At 41.2% G+C, this 23,115-nt stretch overlaps 1 protein-coding gene across 4 annotated transcripts in view; it reads left to right on the top strand.

The window, feature by feature from the left end:
* The window catches only part of PPP1R9A (protein phosphatase 1 regulatory subunit 9A), a 2,290,846-nt gene that overhangs the window by 1,335,232 nt on the left and 932,499 nt on the right, over positions 1-23,115 (top strand). The window lies entirely within an intron of this gene.

Genomic DNA, 23,115 nt, shown 5'->3' with positions numbered 1-23,115 from the left:
AAGAAGAAACAGACACCCTGTTAGTGCTCTCAGGAAGACAGGACATAATGGGTTGGTGTCAGTCATAGAATGTTCAGTCCAGTTGCGAGTTGGTATGTCAGGCCAATCGCTTTGCAAGATCAGTGGTAGCACAATCATAAACCTATCAAACTTATGCCTCTAGAAGGCTGAAATATGGGATACACACCAGTTATGTGTTAAGCCTGTGACTCGTGGAGCTCAGTGTGGTAATTTTGTGTCAAATACCATCTCAGGACTGTGTTGCATCACAATCATGAGGAAAGGGTGGGGTTCGACTAGAGACAGAGGCCCCGAAAAGTCTATTTATATGTACATTATAGAGCGTTGTGCGCCGCAGTATAGTTTAGGTGAGTATCAAGTTCTATAGGAAAGCCAAAAATTGAATTGCTAATAACCTTTGACTTGCATGGCAGATTTGGATGAACAAAATTGTAATCATGGTCACACCCAGACTGGAAATTGCGGGGAAAAATCCATTAGTAATTGAAAAAGTTTTAAAGAAAGTAAAAAACCCACACTGTTTTGGCCTCATCCCCATTCTTCTTCCAATGGAGAAAAAGTCAAATTTGCGCACAGCCAAAACCGCTGGATGAAATTGGACCAGGTACAAAACAACTTGAGCACAAAGCATTGACTCAATTTGCGGGACTAGTGTGGGGTTATTTCATCCAGTAGTTCTCCCAAAAATATAGCTATATGTCCCATGGTGCAGCAGAGAGGCTGAGAGGCATTTCAGCAATGAAAAAGTAGCCACTTTCCCCAAAATTCCATTGCTAATAATTTATGACTTGCTAGATGAATTTGGATGACATTTTAAAATTAAAAGGTTTGTCAAGGCACCCTGCCCCCTCCAGCCCCAACTGCACATTTTGTGGACGAAATATGTTATTAATTAAAAAAGTTATTAAGAAAATAAAACACCACAGTTTCACTGTTTTCAGCCCATTTGTTTTCCCATACAGAAAAAGTGCAATGTGTGAACAGCCGTAACAGGAAAACTGCTGGGCAGATTTGGACCAAAATAGAAACAATTTAGGCACAGAGTGTGGGCTTGTATTCAGCCTACTTGCATTCATTTTCCCATAGAGAAAATGTGTAGTATTTGAACAGCCGTGGTGTGAAAACTGCTTGGCAGTTTTGAACCAAATAAGAAACAATTTTGGCACAAATCGTTGACTCAGTTTACACGACTGATTAAGGGTAAATCCATCAAGTAGTTTTTCAAATATTCATCAGAGACATGGGGATGCCTCCATTCCTAGACACCTTTATATATCGGCCTTGGTGTGAGAAACTCAAAACTATTCTTTTTATGTGGTCACTCCTATGGGAACACTTATTGTTTTGTACCAGAATGTAGACAAAATATAATACCAATAGCAATAGCAATCATATCAAGCTAGGGGTGGGTTGGGATTGGGAAAGAAGACACCATGTGAAGTTGGGGATTTGTGGGTGGGTTGGGGAGCCACTTACGGGTATGAATATTTGGTTTAGGAAGGGGGATCTCCCGCAGGAATCTCACAGTGGCAACGATGCAAGATGCGCTCCTAAAAAAAATGTGCGTGATGCGATGACTAATAGGGGTAATGGAAGAGGGTTAGTGAGGGAAAAAGCAATTGAGTGGATTGATGCGACCTGGAAAAAGGAAGAAGACACATGTTGAGTGCCTGTGAGGACATGGAAGACTTTTTAATTCTTAGCAAATCTTTGCGTTATTATTGGAATCGGCAAAACGCTACTTTAATGCACACATGTCTGCTATTGTTAATTATTACTGTGGAATTATCTCAGGAATAAGGGTTAGAAAAAAAGGTTTAACATCTGCAGTGCCTAGATCTACTGGGCAGGGGGCAATGGGTGTTTGGTAACAAAGTAATGGTTTGGCATAGCCAGTGGACATGGCTAGTGGGCCCAAAAGAAAGATATCGGTGCAACACGCACAGCCACGGCCGAAGGCCATATTTAGTGCAACCTCAGGTAGCTGCAACATGTTAAACCGTGGCCACTGACCCATAGGAAGAGCACTTTTTGAGCCGCTTATAACTTTGCCCCCCCCCCCCCGGACAAATCCTTACCAAACTTTAGAAGTATATGGCCCGTCAGATTGATTCTGCGAAGTTTGGTGAGGTTTCGTCAAGGGGGGATAAAGTTATAGGGGTGGTCCCAACATTTCTGTTATTTCCATAGACGAAAAGGAAATCAAATTTTGCTCACGTCTGCAGCCCAAACTGCTAGATGGATTTTCACCAAATTTGAGGCAGGAGCAGCAGCTTGGTCCCGAAAGCGTGCTTTTGTAAATTTGGTGTACATCCGTTTGGTAGTTTCTTTTTAAACAGCACTAAAGTAGGTCTATAAAATGTGTGATATCTGGGTTCGGTCTCCCTTCCCTGTTCGGTCCACAGATAGGCTTCTGATTGGTTCAGAGGTGACGTGAGGTCTGCGGACATCAGGCGAGCCTACTGATTGGTCAATAAAAAACATGCTGTTTGTCATATTTTCCAAAATGCCCGCCATGTTGGATCCGCGGACAGCCGCAAGTTACCGCGAACGGATTGGTGGGAAAAAGTCTGGAAATCACATTTTGGGTCATTTGGTGTTGGAAAGACGGCCTGGGAAGGGTGGGGGCATGGAAAAAAGATGATATGGGCTCTGTGTATAGGTGGAAAAAGAGCGTACATGTGGCGTGGAAGTCCGCCGACACCACGGTAGTCCACGGACAGAGTCTTGGGCAGACAGCTTGAGAAACACATTTGGGGTTATTTGGTGACTGACAGAGGGCTTGGTCATGGTACGGGAGTGGAATATAGATGATATGGGGATGTTTTCATAGGTGAAAAATAGGGTTGGCAGTTAATTTCGATGTCTGCAGACGTCATTTGAATTGGGAGATTCAGGGCGAATTGTGGTCTGGTGATTGTGGCCAGTGGCCAGATTTTTGGGTGCATGGCTGTATATGGTGTGGTGGTTGTGTCCAGTGGCTACAGCTTGAGAAACACATTGGGGTTATTTGGTGACTGAAAGAGGGCTCGATCAGGGCAGGAGAGTTGAATATAGATGTTATGGGGATGTTTTCATAGGTGAAAAATAGGGTTGGCCGTTCATTTCTATGTCTGCAGACATCATTTGAATTGGGAGGTTCAGGGCGAGGTGTGGCGTGGTGGTTGTGGCCAGTGGGCAAATTCTTGGGTGCATGGCTGTATTATGCTGTGGTGGTTGTGGCCAGTGGCTACAGCTTGAGAAACACATTTGAGGTTATTTGGTGACTGAAATAGGGATTGGTCAGTGTAGGAGAGTGGAATCTAGATCATATGGGTTGTTTCCATAGGTGAAGAATCGTGTTGGCGGTCCATTTCGGTATCTGCAGACGTCATTTGAATTGGGAGAATCAGGGCGAGATGTGGTGTGGTGGTTGTGGCCAGTGGCCGGATTCTTGGGTGCATGGCTGTATTATGCTGTGGTGGTTGTGCCCAGTGGCTACAGCTTTTGAAACACATTTGGGGTTATTTGGTGACTGAAAGAGCGCTTGGTCAGGGTAGGAGAGTGGAATATAGATGATATGGGGATGGTTTCATAGGTGAAAAATAGGGTTGGCGGTCCATTTCGATGTTTGCAGACGTCGTTTGGATTGGGAGGTTCAAGGTGAGCTGTGACGTAGTGTTTGTGGCCAGTTGCCAGATCTTTGGGTGCATGGCTGTATTATGCCGTGGTAGTTGTGGCCAGTGGCTACAGCTTGAGAAACACGTTTGGGGTTATTTGGTGACTGAAGGAGGGCTTGGTCGGGGTAGGAGAGTGGAATATAGATGATATGGGGAGGTTTTCATAGGTAAAAATAGGGTTGGAGGTCGATTTCAATGTCTGCAGATGTCATTTGAGTTGGGAGGTTCAGGGCGAGTTGTGGTGTGGTGGTTGTAGCCAGTGGCCAGATTCTTGGGTGCATGGCCGTATTATGCTGTGGTGGTTGTGGCCAGTGGCTACAGCTTGAGAAACACATTTGGGGTTATTTGGTGACTGAAATAGGGATTGGTCAGTGTAGGAGAGTGGAATCTAGATCATATGGGTTGTTTTCATAGGTGAAAAATATGGTTGGCGGTCCATTTCGGTATCTGTAGACGTCATTTGAATTGGGAGAATCAGGGCAAGTTGTGGTGTGGTGGTTGTGGCCAGTAGCCGGATTCTTGGGTGCATGGTTGTATTATGCTGTGGTGGGTGTGCCCAGTGGCTACAGCTTGAGAAACACATTTGGGGTTATTTGGTGACTGAAAGAGCACTTGGTCAGGGTAGGAGAGTGGAATATAGATAATATGGGGATGGTTTCAGAGGTGAAAAATAGGGTTGGCGGTTCATTTCGACATTTGCAGACGTCATTTGGATTAGGAGGTTCAAGGTGAGTTGGGGCGTGGTGGTTGTGGCCAGTTGGCAGATTCTTGGGTGCATGGCTGTATTATGCCGTGGTGGTTGTGGCCAGTGGCTACAGCTTGAGAAACACATTTGGGGTTATTTGGTGACTGAAAGAGGGCTTGTTCGGGGTAGGAGAGTGGAATATAGATGATATGGGGATGTTTTCATAGGTAAAAATAGGGTTGGAGGTCCATTTCAATGTCTGCAGATGTCATTTGAGTTGGGATGTTCAGGGCGAGTTGTGGTGTGGTGGTTGTGGCCAGTGGCCAGATTCTTGGGTGCATGGCCATATTATGCTGTGGTGGTTGTGGCCAGTGGTCAGATTCTTGGTACGGCCATGCACCCAATAATCTGGCCACTCGCCACAACAATTATAATTATATGTGTAAAGAAATTGAATTTGGCCACTTCATAGAACCATTATAATAATATGTGTATAGTAATTATAGATAGTGTATGGGCAGTATACAGTATTTGTAACATGGTGGCATAATACAATTGAAGTGCAAATAGTACTTATGATTGCTGCACCATTGGGGGTACAGGTTGGGCCTCATTACGACCCTGGAGGTAACCATGGCGCTATTAGCCTCCAAAACCTTACCGATTCGGCCATGGCGAATGGAGCAATTACCGCCCCATTCCAAGGTTGGCGGGGCGGTAATTCCCCATTCACCATGGCCCTTCCTCATTCCCATTTTAGCCCCCATAGGGCTCAATGGGAATGGGGAAGGCGGTAATAACAGTACTGCAAATTGCGGTACCGCTATTACCTCTAAAGTCCCTTTGTGGGTCCCGTCCTTAGCGGCTGGTTTTACCAGCCGTTAAGGGAGGACCCGCAAAGGGACCTCGTAATAGGGCAGTAAGGGATTACCGGTGCCCTTACCGGTACCGGTAATCCCTTACCGCCCGGGTCGTAATGAGGCCCGTTGAGTTGGTTGTACATGGTAATGAAGGAAAAATCTTTGCTTCTTTCTCTGTAAAAAAAACACTGTATAAAATATTAGACAGGATAGTTTACAATGTCTCATTGCATACAATCTCACATATTCATGTACTTTTTAGACCCTCATAATCAGTACATTCTAAGTACTATGTTTAAAACAACATTACTGTTTGTTCTTCACAGTTTCTGTTTCTGTTTGCATAATCATTGGGTTATTGTGAAAAGCAATCCATACAGGATAAAAAAAAGACTACATTTATTTGAATTTAAGGTTCACAGTATGTTTGTTTGGAAAGTGCAGTACTTAAGGGAATGTTTAAAGTGCACATATAAGTGTATGTGTTGTTACAAGCAGTGTTGCAGTAGGAAGAATCGTAATGGTGTATTTGCAATGATGTGTAATGAAGGGTATTTTTGAAGTTGTGTGATACCTGTTGGTGTATTCTAACTTTTGCTTTTCAAAAGTACTGTTGTACTCCTTTGTGAGTACTGTTGTACCTCACAAATACCTTTGTTAAAGGTATTTGTGAGGTACTTAGATATCTGTTGGCGTATTGAAACTGTTTTGCATTTCAAAAGCGGTATTGCTGTACTATAGATGTAGTTAGATACCTGTTGGCGTATTCTAACTATTTTGCTATTCAAAAGTAGCATTGCAGTACTATAGATGCAGTTAGATACCAGTTGGCGTATTCTAACTGTTGATAGTTCTACAGGTCAGTGACTAAACTTTGTAGACCCCCTAATAAGTACATTCTAAGTACTATGTTTGAAACAACATTACTGTGTGTTCTACACAATTGTTGTTTCTGTTTGCATAATCATTGGGACATTGGGAAAACAAATCTATACAGCATTAAACAAAACTACTACATATATGTGAGTTTAAGGTTCACAGTATGTTTGTTTGGAGTGTGCAGTATTTAAGGGAATCTTTAAAGTGCACATATAAGTGTATTTGATGTTACAGTGTTGCAGTTGTAAGAATCGTACTGGTGTATTTGCAATGAAGTGTAATGAAGGGTATTTCTGAAGCAGTTAGATACCTGTTGGTGTATTCTAACTATTTTGCTATTCAAAAGTAGCATTGCAGTATTGGATGCAGTTAGATACCATTTGGCGTATTCTAACTGTTGATAGATTCATAGTTCTGAAGGGTATTTTTTGAAGCAGTGCGATACCTGTTGGTGTATTCTATCTATTTTGCTATTCAAAAGTAGCATTGCAGTACTATAGATGGAGTTAGATACCAGTTGGCATATTCTAACTGTTGATAGTTCTACAGGTCAGTGACTAAACTTTGTAGACCCCCCCTAATAAGTACATTCTAAGTACTATGTTTGAAACAACATGACTGTGTGTTCTACACAAATGTTGTTTCTGTTTGCATAATCATTGGGACATTGGAAAAAAATCTATACAGCATTAAACAAAACTACTACATATATGTGAGTTTAAGGTTCACAGTATGTTTGTTTGAAGTGTGCAGTATTTAAGGGAATGTTTAAAGTGCACATATAAGTGTATTTGTTGTTACAAACAGTGTTGCAATAGGAAGAATCGAAATGGTGTATTTGCAATGAAGTGTAATGAAGGGTATTTCTGAAGCAGTTAGATACATGTTGGTGTATTCTAACTATTTTGCTTTTCAAAAGTACTGGTGTACTCTTTTTTTAAAGGTATGTTTGAAGTATTTGGATATCCATTGGCGTATTGAAACTGTTTTGAATTTCAAAAGTAGCATTGCAGTACTATAGATGTAGTTAGGTTCCAGTTGGCATATTCTAACTGTTGATATTTTTATAGTTCTGAATGGTATTTTTTAAGCAGTTTGATACCTGTTGGTGTATTCTATCTATTTTGCTATTCAAAAGTAGCATTGCAGTACTATAGATGGAGTTAGATACCAGTTGGCATATTCTAACTGTTGATAGTTCTACAGGTCAGTGACTAAACTTTGTAGACGCCCCCCTAATAAGTACATTCTAAGTACTATGTTTGAAACAACATTACTGTGTGTTCTGCACAATTGTTGTTTCTGTTTGCATAATCATTGGGACATTGGGAAAGTATGTTTGTTTGAAGTGTGCAATACAATTAAGGTGTTCTTGCCAAGAGTTACTGGCCCATGTGTGAAGCTATTAAGCTTGCAGTTGTTTTTGGTACCATCTGCGTTGTACTTAAAAGCATCAGATATTCGCTATGTGAGTTTATGTGCAAAGTGGAACGATTGTCTGAATGGCAAAAAGTGCACAATACGGCATGATTTGCATTTTTTGCCAGCTGATGAAATGAAATGGATTTACAATTTGGTATAGATACATACACAAATCGTTCAGTACGGATGTGCTCTTGTGAAACATGGTTGCAGAGACTGCATGTATGTTTCCACGTGTATGAAATGTGAAAGATTTAATTTATAGGCATGTTTTTGGTTTGCAGTTCCTGCAGCGAGTACATTAGAACTGAACATCTTGTGGATCTTCCTGTGTGTTTATGGTGAATGGTAACATTCCTGCACAATAGTCCAATTATTTCCTTATTCCTGAGTAAGTGTTGTCAGGATTATTTGTAGCATTTCTATGAAGGGCGAGCATTTGCAAATGCAACTGGTCTGAGCCGTTCAAGTAAATGTTTTGAACAATTGGTGGCAATTGGAACAGAAGATTCATTGTTACATTTGCATAGCAATTTACACCATTTGTGTTGAAAAATGTAAATGGGCCAGAGAGTTCTGTCTCTGTGTCATTTGCTGGGCCGCCACTTGTTTTTAGAAGAAATATTTCTCTTTATGTACTGCTTGATGGAGTAGCAGTTGTTTTTTGTTTCTTTGGTGGTATTGTTGGGAGATCTCTTATAAGTTCTGTTTGCATTCATTTTCTTTTTACAACTTTTTGAGGAACAGGGTACATATTTAGATGGGGTGTGTAGAGTGCACGTAGCCTGTTGTACTCTAGGATGCAAGGAATGTCAGCCTTGACTTTGTTTGCATCAAAATTTACTAGAAATAGTCCTTTGAATGAATGAATGTACGTAGACGTGACAGTGCTACATAACTCATACTTTATGAGTTACTTTATATAGACTGTGCTGCCAGTGTCAATCAATGCCTGATCTGGGGTTAGACCTTGTGGTTTGTGAATAGTGACTGCATATGCAAGAGACAGAGAGAATTGTTCTCTGTGTACATACATGTCTTTGAAAAGAAGGAATCGTGCTGCTGAGCATCCTATCCTCTAAACTTCTGAAAAGTTTGTCAAAGTGGATGTTGTCAAACTGAAGGTTATTGTCATGTGGATATGTCTGGAAGGCAACAACTGTACCAATTACTCCATTGACTAAAACCTTGCTCTCCATCAAGGTTACTTTTCAGAATCACTCTGCAGTTTAAACACAACATTAACATGTTCTCCAATCTAGCTGTGTGGGAGGTACAGTCGTCTAAGCTATTTAGTTGTGCTGTTGCTTGTTGACACATAGGGAGTGTCATGCTGTGCACTTGTTGCCACGTCCCCATGTCATGACACTGACAGCATGACATATTGTTTGCATTTCTTTTTTTAACATTGTCTCGTTGAATTGACTGCAGCTTGCTAGGGTTGGCATTAAGGACATGCATTTTACATTTTCTTGTGCTAATTTTTCCATGACATCAGGAGCAGATGTGTTACCCCCCTATAGTTCATTGATGAGTCTACTATTTAAGGTGTATGGTGCATCTTTAGAGAGAAGACCAGTTGTATTGCTTTTTGAAATGGTAGCATAGGTGAGGTCTGCAGACGCATGTTTTGAGTTAGTTCTCTGTATTGAAAATGTTGCCAGAGATTTACATTTCCTGTGCTGCCAAGTGTGTTGCAGCACTGTTTGTGTCCTAAGGTTTTAAAAATAGGTTCACCTTTCACTAGTGTTAACTGTAGGAGATCTCCAAAAGCAATAAGTTGTTTTCCTTCAAAGAGTTGCTCATAGTCTGTTTTTAGGACTTGTTGCCATCTGGGGTGAACAAAAGCCAACATTAGGTTGGAAACCATGCTTACCTCATATATTAGGAGCATTTTCATTTTTTCAGAATTCTGCATAATTCAGTTGCAGCTTCTGCTGATAGTTTGTAGTATTCTAATTTGTTTTGGTGTTCTACTGGAAGGAGCAGTAGTTGGTGTAAAGTAACATCTCCTATGTTGTAAACAGCTAATCCTGCGGGGATGTTACAACAGCTGAAATGTTGTTATTTGTTAGGTTTTGGAGGAATTCTTTGATGATTTTAATTAAGAATGTTTTTCCAGAACCAGCTTCACCGCTTACATAGAGGAGCAGAGGTTTATAATGTTGATAGCTACAAGTTTTACTTTCATGTTTCAAACCATGTTCAATTGCTTCAGTCACTTCTAGGTAAACGCTAAATTGGTCATCATTTAGCTGTGATTACAACACTGACAAGTTTTCTTCTGATTGTTTATGTTGATACGTGGTGTTTTCTACATCATTCATGGCTATTTCTGCTTCATTTAGAATGAGTGGCTCTCCAAGAGGTTCTCGGCTTCCTGTAAGAGAACATTGACTGCCCTCAGAAGTGTTTTCATCTAGTTGTGCTTGAACCTCTTCCTCTTGATGCCGTTCATTGTCAACATGATTTTGTATTGCTTGAAATTGACATTTGCTATACTGCTTTCATTTGCATTGAATGCAGCTTCAAATGAGTCATGGTTACCTAATAATTCTTCTTCTGTTCTCCACGGTTTAAAAACATTTAGTAGGGCTATGTAATACTTCTCTATGTTGAGCAGTTTTAAATCAAATTTTTTATGTGATTAATTAGGCTGGGTTTGGTAAGTTTGACGAGGCTTCCTTCACAAGCTGCGACCACATATTTTCCAGTTTTTTCATCTGGTTTGATATTATTTTTGTAGGAGTAGTTTTGGCTATGTGGTATAGGCAAATGTTTTCCAAAGCAGTACTGCTGTTTGGGTAGTATATGTCTAAAATATTGTTTTTTAAAATGTCCTCGCTTTTGTGATCATTTCTGGATATTGTTTCAATGGGCCTCATTATACGGTAGGAGGTAACCGTGCCACTATTAGCGGCATGGCTACTCCCTTACCGCATACCGGGTCGGGGTAGGCGGTATGGGGATTTACCGGGTCATTCCGACCCTGGAGGACCCATTAAGTTCCCATGCCAAATACCATTCCCCATTCCCATTCAAGCCCCCATAGGGCTCAATGGGAATGGGGAAGGTGCTAATAACGGTACCACAATTTGCGGTACCGTTATTAGCTCTCAAGTCCCTTAGCGGGTCCCGTCCTTAACACCTGGTCAGACCAGGCGTTAAGGACGGAACCCGCTGAGGGACCTCGTAGTAGGGCGTTAAGGGATTACCGGCACCGATGACCTTACCGGTACTGGTAATCCCTTAGCGCCTACCGTGTAATGAGGCCCAATGTCTTGGTAGGATTTCAGCGCTCTTATTCTGGATGCAGCTGGACCAAGGCTTAGCCAGACAATCTTTTCAGATTTGCCATATTAGGCTGTGCCTGTTAAACGGTCTGCAGCTTCATTGCATCCATATTCTCTTTGGGAGAGCATTGTTATGCCAAAGCTGTACAATTTTTGTGACAGTGTTTTGTGACATGATATGACATCCCAGAGATCTTTTAGCTCTATTTTCTCAGCTTTGGTGAGATAGGCTGTGACATATCTTGCAACAGCAGTGGAATTGTCTGCAATATATTGTATAACTATGTTTGCATTGCATAAGAGGGCAATTATTGCATTGTAATCATTGATGTACTTTGAAGCTTTGTTTCTTTTAATATTATATGTGTTTACACATCAAGCTATTTACTTGTCTTTTTGATTAAACTGGTCTGAGGAAACCAAAGCGGCATTTGATGTAGTATTTACCTTTGTTTTTATAACTTGCCACACCTATGTTTTTGGAAGCGTAAAATGGGTGTACATAGCTCAGTATGTATGGTTTCTGAAGGGATGTTGCAAGATATGTATTTGTGAATAAACTGCAAAACAGTGGCATCACTGTTATGACCAAATTTAGGAGCATCCTTTATCCACAAAATCATGTGTATGTGTGGTGCCCCTCTGGATTGATATTTTTTTCTCCAAAAGAAGTGTTCCACTTCTCTGAGGGGAGGGGTACTTTAATTGCAGATGAAGTGCAGCATGGCATTAAAGTCATGGTGAAAATATCTTGATACATTTACAGGCTCAAGAGAACAGAGTTCTCCTGATTTGTTATGTCTATTCCTTCTTTATTTTGGTTTGCTATGGTAACAAGTTGTGCACGTCATCCCATGCATATTCTGCACAACTTCAAGTAACAAACCATGTGGGCGGGCTGAATTTCCTTAGCATACAGCCTACATCAGCATGATGTCGGAACCAATATTATTTTGTACCATGCATGTTTGCCAAGAGGGTAACTGCAAAAGTTCATCTTTGTCTTTTATCTTTTGAAGCAGTGGGCAGCAGACATTTTTTTAATAAAAATGTGAGCCTATTTTTAATGTGTGTGCAACTCTGCAACATAGAGTTGCTAATTCACTTTTGAACAAGAGGTGGAATATGTATTCTACATTTTGTCTGAATCTGGGGTCTGCAGAATACATTTGTAAAGAGCGATATTCTGATGCTGTTATTTGTGTGGGCTTTTCATAATGTCTTCCTCCTTTTCCTGTAGGAAAGAGTAGAGGAAAGGAACGTGCTTCTATACATTTTTCCCATATGCTGATTGGAGATCCTTTTGCTTGACGCATTTGATATGTTTCTAATGCATCGTCTATGGTGTATTTGGACTGCAGTGGGTGAATTGTATACAGGACGAAAATATTGGCTGCAGTAATAGGATCTACATGTTCAAATTGGCCAGTTGGTGATGAATCCTTAATTATTAGGGTGGTTTCTCTTAAGTTCTCTTCTATCTTTATATTTTTGCCGTATTCATTGTTTTCTTTCAGATATTGTAGGGCTTTGCTAACTTCGTTTAAGTCTACTAGTTGTTGCCAATTTTTTGTGTCTTTTGTGGAACACCATTAACCAGGATAATCAAAGTTTGATCTATTGGCCGTTGCAGTCCTAGAGTTTCTACATTTTCGTTAACATTTAATGGCAAATATACTACTTTGCCACAAATGCCTTTTAATTATTGAGAAGGAGGCAATTTGGCTGTTTTGGGTTGAATGCGTATCATAGCTTGAAAACAGGTTCACTGTTTGAATTATAATGCTCTCATACAAATTAAGCTGTTGGAGAGCTTTTGGCAGTGGGAATATGTCCAAGTTATTAGTAACAGCATGTAATGGCATTTGATTATTATCAAGCTTTGTATTGCAGTATGTGCAAAGTATTGAGGGGTCACTTATTTTGTATTTTGTTTGTTTATAAGATATAAAGCTAATTGGAACCATTGGAATTCCTCATTGTCCTCTATTTTGTAAGTAATATATATAATGTTTGTGCTCTTTTTATAAAAAGTCCTGCGACAACAGACACATTCTTGGTTTGGTACTTCAGCAGATGTGCTTTTAAACTTTGCTATTTCTTTTTTGTTTGTTTGTTAGAGGATTGGTGTTTGTAAGGTTTCCGCTAATGTTTTCTAAAGTTACTGAATTTCCTAAATCATCTTCAATTCCAAAATAGTTACCTTGAATGTGTTCTATTTCTTGAAGGAGTTCTTTGGCTGTTCCATGTAGAAGAATGTTATTAAAATGTTGCAGTTGTAAAGCAGAACATTTTGCATAGTGCAGTCTCTGCCGAAGATTCTGTATAGTGGAATGGTGTGTTCCTAACATTTTGATGTGGTGGAATGTGCTTTTGCAAGCAATTCCCGAAATGCAGCCTAATGAATGTCCTCGCAGTCCAATGTATTTTCGCACTGGACAGGAGTCCATGGCTTGTAAAGTTTTTTATCTAATTTTGTCTTTTACTTTCACATAGTGATTGAGGAATTGTCGTATGTTAAGCCTTGAGCTGCATGGCCATTTGTAGACTGGATGGATTGGTTGGGTGAAAGGAACAGTTGATTAAAAGTTTGTTGGGGATGTTTTTTCGATAAGGGTTTCTTGTGCCATAATGGTGTTTTCTACTATTTCATACCCTCGGCCATTACTATTGGGCTTTTCTGTTCTTGTTAATAAGCCTCTTCATTGAAATATGGTTATGTGCTGCTTGTGTGAATCCATTCACCTTCACATAAGTTTGAAAAGGTATATATGCTGACATTGCGCATGTTTCGAAGTACTCTTTGTGATTTACTGATTCATTTTGTTAGTGGTTTCATTCTGTTTACAAATAGTGTAAATAATTTTCTTTTTAGCAGAATTGCGCTGTCAATTAGAGCTTCCAGGATTAGTCTTCTGCTGTAATTTTTAAGGGTAGAGCGTGCCTTCTCAGCTGTTTTCATAAGATTGTGAAGTGTTCTACGGTGGAACATTTTTTGTAAAATTAATTTACAAATTAATTTACGTTAACATTGTTAGATATAGTGGAAGGGTCATTAGCAGTTTTCTTCTTCTTTACACATTATTTAAAAAAGAAATCAAAGAGGGGCTCTAGATCTTTAGTGGTTGCTGGTTTTGTTTTGTTTTGCTGATTTTATTACCAGTTTTGTTTGAATATGTTCTATAAATTCTGCTAGAAGTGGATGAGTATTTGGCATGCTTTTTTTTCATCTGCTCTATTCCTTCTTTGTTTTCTACGGAGTTGCTTTGTAGTAGGCATTCTGTTCTGTCTATTTGGAAAAAAAGGAAAGTATGGGTTTGAAATTTGTGGAATATATATATGTGTGTATTGTGAATGAGTGTGAATATGATGGCAGACATAAGAGGGCTGCCTGATTGTGTAATGGGTTGATAGTTGTGGCTCGGAAGGTTGTAAGAGTAGCTGTGTGTGTAGATGTGTGAAGGGCTTGGGTTAGTGCGTAAGAGTGTGGTAGTGTGAATGAAAAAGTGAGGACATTATTACTATATTTTCAGGATAATAATCGGTGTTATAATAATGGTGTTTAGGTGAGAATAGAAAGAGTGTACATGTTGTGGTGTAGTGAGCAAGAGTGAAATGAATGTTCATTTGAAAGGAATTTTGTAGGCTGCTATGCGGCTATACTGTACGAGTAACAGAAAGAATACTACTACAGGAATGCACTTACTTTGCAGGATGTGAAGAATAGTTTTCTTCAGGTTGTTGTCTTCCTGGAGGTTATTGTTCACTGCAATTGCGAAAGAAGAAAATTAGTTGGCATATATGGTAATGCTGGAGTAATTTTAGTACAAGAAGACATTACTTATGAATGTAGGAGGAGTTGTTGGAAAGAAGAGTTAATAACTTTGGGCCTCATTACGAGTATGGTGGTAACCCTGCCGGTGCTGCACATGGGTTGCCACCAGATTCCTAATAATTTTTTGGCACCTAGCTTCCCGGTGCCACCAGGACATTACAATTCCCATTGGCCTGGAAAGTCAGGTTCCTGGAAAAGGTTAGTTTGTATTCCTGTGGAGTACCATAGGACTCTACGGGAATGGGGACACAGGAGCACTGGCTCAGTTGCTAATGGGGTCGTTGGTCCTGTAATAAGTATGCCTAACAGGGCTGCCGCATGAAAGTGTGATATTTTTATACAATACAAAATGGAAAATGCAGATCGTTTGAAAAGCTGTCCTTTTTCGGAGGTTGTACATGAAAGCTGACATTTATTTTGTGGATTTATAGCAGCCCTGTGTACCTTTTTCATAAAAAAGAAGTGGAGATGGAAAATATTTGTATAACACTTTTAAGTGGCACTTGTATGAACGTTTACTATGTTGTCAGTACATGTATACTTGCCAGTGTGATACAATCCAATGTGTAGTTGCTTATTAAATTTTGGTTCTTTTGTTTGTATTGTAGGGGTTGTGGTTGCACTTTTTGCATTAGAAAAGGTGCACTACAAGTCCCAGAATGCAGACAAAAATGTAAGAGCCAATAAGCAGGTACAGATTAGAAAGGGGAATGTTAGCAAGTATGCATGTGCGTCAAAGTTAATACAATTGCACACACTGGGTGTTATTTCAAAATATATTATTTGAAAAAAAGTTATTTCAAAATCAAAAAACATCTTTTATATTTTCTTTCTTTTTTTTATTACACACAGTACTATTGTAAATGTGTACATGCATGTATTAGTTGCAAATATTTTTTAAACACATTGCATTTTGCCATTTTTCATTCCATGCTTTAGTACCATACATGTAGTTTTTGTTTTGACATTGGATTGTGAGAGTCTTAGTGTAACTCTGTTAGTGGGAGAAGTGGTATTAATAGTGTTAGAATGAAAGAAAACATAACACTTGGTAGATTATAATGGGTCATATTGGCTAGTTTGCATATAGTGTCAATATATTGAACTTTCACACAGGATCTGTCATTTAAACATGCTGTACAAATGTTTTAAATGTGGTTTTCTTTTCTTTTACAAAAAAGACACAGACATTGCTGCTGGAATTGCAAATATGTATTTTTAAACTGTTATGAAAATGCTCAGGAGATGGGACAAAAGGGAGTATGATTATTGAGTAGGTTAATGCAGGGTAAGTGGCAGGAACCCTGTTTATATGCATTTGTAAAGGGGTTGGAAATATAATTATAAAAATATAAGCATACCTGTACTTTGTCTTGATAGATGCAGATGTGGTGAATCTGCAAATAGAAATCTTGGAGATTTATATAGTCGTTTTTGATGCAGGTGCTTGTGTGTAACAAGATACATGTACTCTGAGAGTCCAACCGTAAACCTGAAGTGTTGAACTAAGATGACAGAGTTAGATGTAGGGGTTTTGGATGTGATTGGTGGATAGGTGTGTGACTGCTTGAAAGTAGCCAAGGAGAGAAAGGGCAGAAGGGCTGCTCCATATTACAGGACACAGACAGCGCAGTAGTCTGTGGACCGGGCGTGCCACATCCGGGTCTTTTAAGGATGCCTGGCATGGAAAGTGGACTGTGGGGATTAGCCAATGAGGTGTTCTGGTTGTGGTTTTGTAATGCTCACCTGGTATCCACAGGGACGTCACTCAGCCTGTTCTGACCTCTTACGACCTCAAACCCTTCCCTGGAGTCTACTCGACTGGAGACTGGGCCTGAAACACAGGATTGGTAGAGTTTAACTCCCTATTGTCTCTGTGTGCTTGAACCCCTTCTTCCCCGGGGTCCAACCCTTCCCTTTGATCCACAGCCCACCTTGTTTTCTTGGAAAGTGTGCACTCAGTCCTGCTTTCAGCGCAGGGGCGCGTTGATTGATGCAGACTCGTTGCTGCCTAATTACTTCACTGGCAAGAGTCCGAGAGGTAAGTATAATGAGTCTTTTGAACAGTTCTCTAACCTCGTTCCTTTCCTTCTTTAGATGATGGCTGGCGTCCGGGGATGGTGACGTGCTGCTGAGATGAGTAGCGCTGAAGGTGAGTGAGAGCGCGACGCGCGATGCGACCCTTTCGTATTTGTATTGAACTGAGTTATTTTTCTGTGTCTTTTAGGTGCCGCGATGTTTTCAAAGTGGATGCCGGTTATGAAGAAGAAATGCAGTGAGTAAGCGCGGTATGCGGCACCTCTAGATGTTTCCACGCTAACCTGGAGTGTCTTTTCCCTCTTGCAGATGGATGAGAAGTTCCGTAGACAAAGTTCCCCCAGAGTGGCTGGGATTCAGGTAAGCGTTTGAAGCTCGTACAGTCTTTAAAAATAAGCGAAGATTTGCTGAATGCTTACTAATGCCTTTTTTCTGTTCTTTTCCCTTTTCCTTAGGAAACGACGTGCCGGGATGGGAATGACACCGCCGAAGATGCCCGCAGAACAGAAGAAGCGATGAATAATGGGCAGATAACAGTGTTCTTGTTCTTGCAGGAGCTGAGCACAGAAGAAAGATGAAGGCCTACTGGAGACCGATCCGGACACGGTGAATGTCACGCTGCAGGTGCAGAAAACACAAAGCATGTTTCTCAGCTTCGGCATGGCTTAAATAGTCTCTGGGTATCCCAAGTGTCTCTGTGCTGAACCACACCCAAAAGACTAGACTGCACATGCAGTTCTGGGAACCGAAATATGTGTGGGCATCCATCTTGTCCCCATCAATGCACTACAAGTCCAATCCCCAATGTTATCCTATGGGAGTGAGAGAGTCTGGTGCCACAAGCGCCAAGTCTGACTCCAAGGTCTTTGGAGGGATGGAGAGGCCCTTGAGGGCCATGTAGGTGATCGTGGCCTGGCTCCAGCCTGACATCTTGGAGGGCTGGGGACATGAGGGGCAGGAATCATGGCAGGTTTATAGGAAAAGTGGGTAGCAGTTCTTTTCATTGTTGTGTGTAGGGAAGATGGTTGTGGTTGTTGCTATGAGAAGGCTTACTGTGTGGATGGTGGGAGATTCTTGGATACTTAATCTGAAAAGGTACATAGAAATGTGTGGCATTTCTGGTAACATTGGATTAGAGGGAGTGACCCTTTCTTGGTATTCTGTGCCTGGCCAAAACTGGGAGAGTTTATTTACATATTGTAAAATCATGTCTCATTTCCAATGTCCACATTTGATTGTGGTACATTGTGGAGGACATAGTTTGGGCTACATTAGTGCAATATCTTTGCAGATTGCATTCAAAGAGATGCTGCAAGCATTAATGGAACCTTTCCCACGTGGAAGGATTATCTTTTTGCACATGAATCCTAGGGCAGTATGGCGATGCACCAATATGTTTTGTCCCCAACAAGAAGCTGGAAGGCGCCTTGTACACAAAGGGGTATACACATTTTTTAATGGTGTTGGGATGACATTTTTTGCAAATGATAAAATTGTGCCGGGTGGTGCACACAATTTTTTGAGTGATGGCATGACTTTCACTGATTTCGGTAATCAAATCTTTCTCCAAAACATTAAAATTGCACTCAGAAAGTTCCTGTAAAAATGATGTAGAGTGCATGTGAAAAGATTTCTAATTAGCTGTAGAAAATAAAGCCTCAAAAAAATCAAAACTGAAAACCCCCCCAAAAAGGTTCTTTTAAGAGCCACCATTGTACACTACATTTTTCAAAGTAAGTGTATACCTCACCAACCCCTTGAATTGGGTTTTCTGTCCGCGGACACCGCGGTAGTCCGCAGATGGCACGCGCCACATCCGGGTCTTTTGAGTATACCAGGCATGGAAATAGGACAGTGCATCCCAGGGGATTAGCAATACAGTTTCCTGGGTGTGGTATACAAGGAGAGAGTCTGGAAGAAGCTTTGTTTTCTGAGAGAACTGCAGATGGTTATGGTTATGGCTATGGCTATGTCTTTCAGGAGGCAGAGTGTATGGATTTTGGGGACTTGTGGATCCATTGGCTGAAGGTGTATGCTAAGCATTGTGGAGCGGCTGAACATCTTGCATTTGATGATTTTCATGTAGCATGGTTATGGAGTGCGTGGCATGGAGTGGGTGGACTTGCTCTCATTTTGTGTAAATATGATCACACTGAAACCTTATCACTGTTATTATTTAGTTCATCTAGTTTTGATGATAACTTCATCAGTTCAATATGTACATTTAGGGTTAGGGACGGTCTGTGCACATATTCGGGTTCACTCAAAAGTAATTGGGCTCCGGTTTCCTCAGCACCAATATGTACTTTTAAAAGGAAATGCATGTTATAGTGATATTTGAACACATTACATCACTTGTATTGTATACCATTACAGCTGCTTTCATCAGTCATTTAGTCTTTGGGGAAATATTCCTCCAACCATTCCAGTGTGCTTGCCATTTTTATTAAAAGAAAACAATAGTGCAATTTCTAATACGTTATGTATACATAACAAATGGTAATAATACAGAAAGAAATACACAGTACCTACTATTTTCTAAGAGCTTCTTCCGAAATAATTGCCAGGTGCTTGTCAGTCTGTAAGCAAGTATGCACTGAGGTGATATTGTGAGGTGTACAGTTCAGCCTTGTGCTTGGTGCATTCCATTATATTGTGCACTACATGAAAACATACTTGTACAAGTACAGATTTCCTATAAATATTTATTTTTGGATGTAGTACATATATCTATTGTTGATTCATATCTTTTTCTGTTGCAGGATACAACATTGTAAGGTAACCCCTGTGCTTTTGGGCAGTGTGAATGCTGTCCGAAGTCCGTAGACATGCGCGCGGTCTGCGGACTGTGCGGCTATCACAATGGGAGTGGGGGGGTCAGTATCATGTAAGGAACATGTAGAAAAATTAAGGATATCCTGGTAAAAACCCATGAAATTCAGGGAGAACACATTGTTAAAGGGACGTTATGGTTAAGTTGCACTAATAAAAACTCATGAAATTTGGTGAAAAGACGTTGTTACTAAAAATCCTATCAAATTCAATGAAAAAACTATGTTAAAGGGACGTTATGGTTAATTTGCACTAATAAAAACCTATCAAATATAGTGAAAAAACTTTGTTATAGGGACCTTATGGTTACAAGTAAAATCGGAAATTCACCAGTTATGGTAAGGTAAGCAAATGAGAACTAATCGAGTTGCACCCCTAATTTTTACACAAGAGTTTTTTTAAAGATATATCCTGAGAATTATTAGTTTTAAGGTGCGGAGGAGATAAATAACAACCCTGGCATATAGGTTGAAAAAATGTACACAATAGATCAAATTCCCAAATGTGGGAACTCCCGTCCTCTGCACTCTATGGATGGCTCTGTGAGGAGTCCTTATATGTTTTTTCTTTTTTTTTGTGTGTAACTTTCTTTATTGGTTTTACAACAATGAAATGATAAGACATTCCCAGACCGTGCACCGGTCAACGAGATCCCTTACCCTCCCTCCCTCGGAACGATCCCCACTTGATATTTAGCACAGTTTCTTATCAGTTCTAGTGTTTTCGTTATTCGGCACTCGTGGCTGCTGTTGAGGTATCCAGTTGCTCTTGACAGTTCTGTGTTGGTGGTGGAGACTGTGAAATCGAGTCGTCGTCTGCATTTAACAGGTATGTTATGTAGAGACCCCAGATATCTGGGGGGCGTGCGTGGAGGGGCAGAGTTCGTAAGTAGTTCATTTCGATATCTTGACAGTAGGTGACATCATGGAGCCATTGCTTTAGTTTTGGTGGCGGTCCTCTGCCCCAGTTGCAAGCTATTTGTCTGCATGCCAGGACCAAAAGTAGGTTCGCCAGTTTTCTGGTATGATCTGGTAGTTGGTTGGTTAGGCTCAGTATGGTCAATGTTGGGTCGGGATCTAGTTGCACTCCGATTATAGCTGAGATTTTCTCTAGGACTGCTGTCCAGAACGCTCCAATTTCGGGGCACGACCATGCCAGGTGGACAAAGTCGGCTTCCGAGTGCCCTCAGCGAGAGCAGGAGGTGGATATTGTCGTCCTCTGGGCGTTTAGTTTTACTGGAGCGTGGTAGACCTGATGGACAAAGTTGAAGTGAATTTGTTTGTACCTTGTGTTTATTGCCACTTTCTTTATGAGTCGAAGTATGTATGACCAGTCTTCGTCGAGTATCGTAATTTTCAGAGCTCTTTCCTACCTTGTTCGAGCTTTTAAGCAGTGATTGAGTTTTTCCGTTAGCAGGGCCTTGTAGATATTTGACACCAGGCGGCCATCGCCTTGGGCTTGTATCACTCCGTGGAGCAGTGGCCAAGTCGGTGGTTGGATTCGGAATGTAGCAGAGATGGTCTGCATGGCCTGACGCGTTCGGTAGTACACAAAGACGTCAAGGGTGTTGTTTCCACCTTTGTCACAGACTTCTTGAATCGACAGGAACGAGCCATTTGGAAACAGATCGCCCAATGAGTGGATTTGCAGTTTTTTGGTCCAAAGCTGAAACACTTTTTCAGATGTTATAGGTATACCTGGAATGCTTCTCACCGGAAGGAGGGGAGAATATCTGGTTTGGATTCCATTTCTTTTGGCGATTTTCTTCCAGATCGTGTGCGTCGTGACCATGGTGTTCATTGGCGTTGATGGTGTCGGTGGTTCGTTGAGTATGACTGTGCGGAGTAGATAGGGTGTTGCCAGAGCTCTTTCGATTTGTGGCCGGTTGAAGTGTGTCACATACCAATGGCTCAGAAACTGGGCTTGCGCTGCCTAGTAGTAGCCTTCTATATCAGGTAGAGCCAATCCGCCTTGCGTTATGGGCAGGATCATAATGCTGTATGCTATTCGGGCAACCTTGCCTGCCCAGACGAGGTCAAGAAGGATGGACTTAATTCGTTGTAGGAATTTTTGCGTGAGTAGTAGAGGGATGTTTGTAAAGAGGTAGAGTAATTTGGGGAGGATTACCATTTTCGCGAGGGACACTTTGCCCCAAAGTGTGAGGGGAAGCGTTTTCCATCTGTTCACTTTAGTTTGGATAATGTCGTGTGTCGCTACGTAGTTGTTTTGCATGATGTCAGTGCTGGTTCTGGACATGAGGATCCCCAGGTACCGGACCTTCGAGTGTTGCCATTGGAAGCCAAAGTCGTCCTGGAATTCTTTGGTTGATTCTGTGAGAGGGAAAATTATCAATTTTGCATTATTAATTTTTAATCTTGAGAAGTTGCCGAATTTGAGTACTGCTCGCATCATCGGATTCAGGTTGTCTTATGGGTCACAAAGGAAGAGTGCTATGTCATCGGCATAAAGTGAAACCACCAATTTGTGCTGGTTGAAGGGGAGCCCTCTGTGCAGATGGTACAGCCTTAGGTCAGACGCTAGGGGTTCCATTACCAGGGCAGTCCTGTCTGGTGCCTCTGCGTAAAAGGATTTCGGAGGAGCTTTTGTTTCCAAGTTTAATTTTAGACATTGGGTATTTGTAGAGGAGGCCTATCATTTGGATGAATCGTTTGCCGAGGCCCATTTGTACTAATATTGCAAATAGAAAGGGCCATTCCACCGAATCAAATGCTTTCTCGGCGACGAGAAGCACTGCTACCGCTTGGTTATCTGGGTTGAGGGCCTCCATTGCTCCAAACATTCTTCTGAGGCCGAATGTTGTGTTTCTGCCTGGAACGAATCCTGCTTGGTCTGCCAGAACCATTGCGGGCATGAGTGGCATCAACCTTCTAGTTAAGATTTTTGCAAAGATTTTGTTGTCCAAATTTATTAACGATATGGGCCTGTAGGAGGCACAATCTTCCTTGGGTTTACCTGTTTTGTGTAGGAGAATGATATTCGCCGTGTAAAGGGTTGGTGGTAGTTGGTCTTTGGCTATGGCTTCTTCGTAGACCTGGAGTAAGAGCGGGGCTAGAATATCTGCAAAAAATGTGTAAAATTCACCTGTTAGGCCGTCCGGTCCTGGGGCTTTGGTGCTCGGTAGTTCTTTGATGACTTCTTTGATCTCTGCCGCAGTGATGGGTGCGTTCAACGGTTCACGTAACTTGGCGCTCGTCCAGTATAGTTCGCTTGTATTTAGGTATTCTGTTATTTCGGTGGGCTCCCTGGAATAATTGGGGTCGTACAGGTTTTGGTAAAATTTGCGGAATGTTTCCAATATGCCGTCTTCAGAGTACACGAGGGCTCCCGACGTGTCACGCACCGCCTCGACCGTCGTGGGTTTTTGTTCTGCGGTGATTAGTCTTGCAAGAAGTGCACCGGGTCATTGCCCTTCGCCATACTGGCAGATTTTGTTGTGGTTTGCTAGAAATTTGGCTTCTCTGTCTGCTAGTGATCTGAAAGTTTCCAATTCTGACTTGAGTGCAGCTAGCGAGCTGGGAGTATTCGTGACCGTTGCTGCTTGTTCGAGTGTTTTGAGGCAATTTTCGCATGT

The sequence above is a fragment of the Ambystoma mexicanum genome, chromosome 2q, assembly GCF_040938575.1.
Source record: "Ambystoma mexicanum isolate Mex_15411 chromosome 2q, UKY_AmexF1_1, whole genome shotgun sequence".
Taxonomy (NCBI): Eukaryota; Metazoa; Chordata; class Amphibia; order Caudata; family Ambystomatidae; genus Ambystoma; species Ambystoma mexicanum.
The sequence above is the reverse complement of the archived record's forward strand: the minus strand, read 5'-3'. Positions and strand labels throughout refer to the sequence as shown.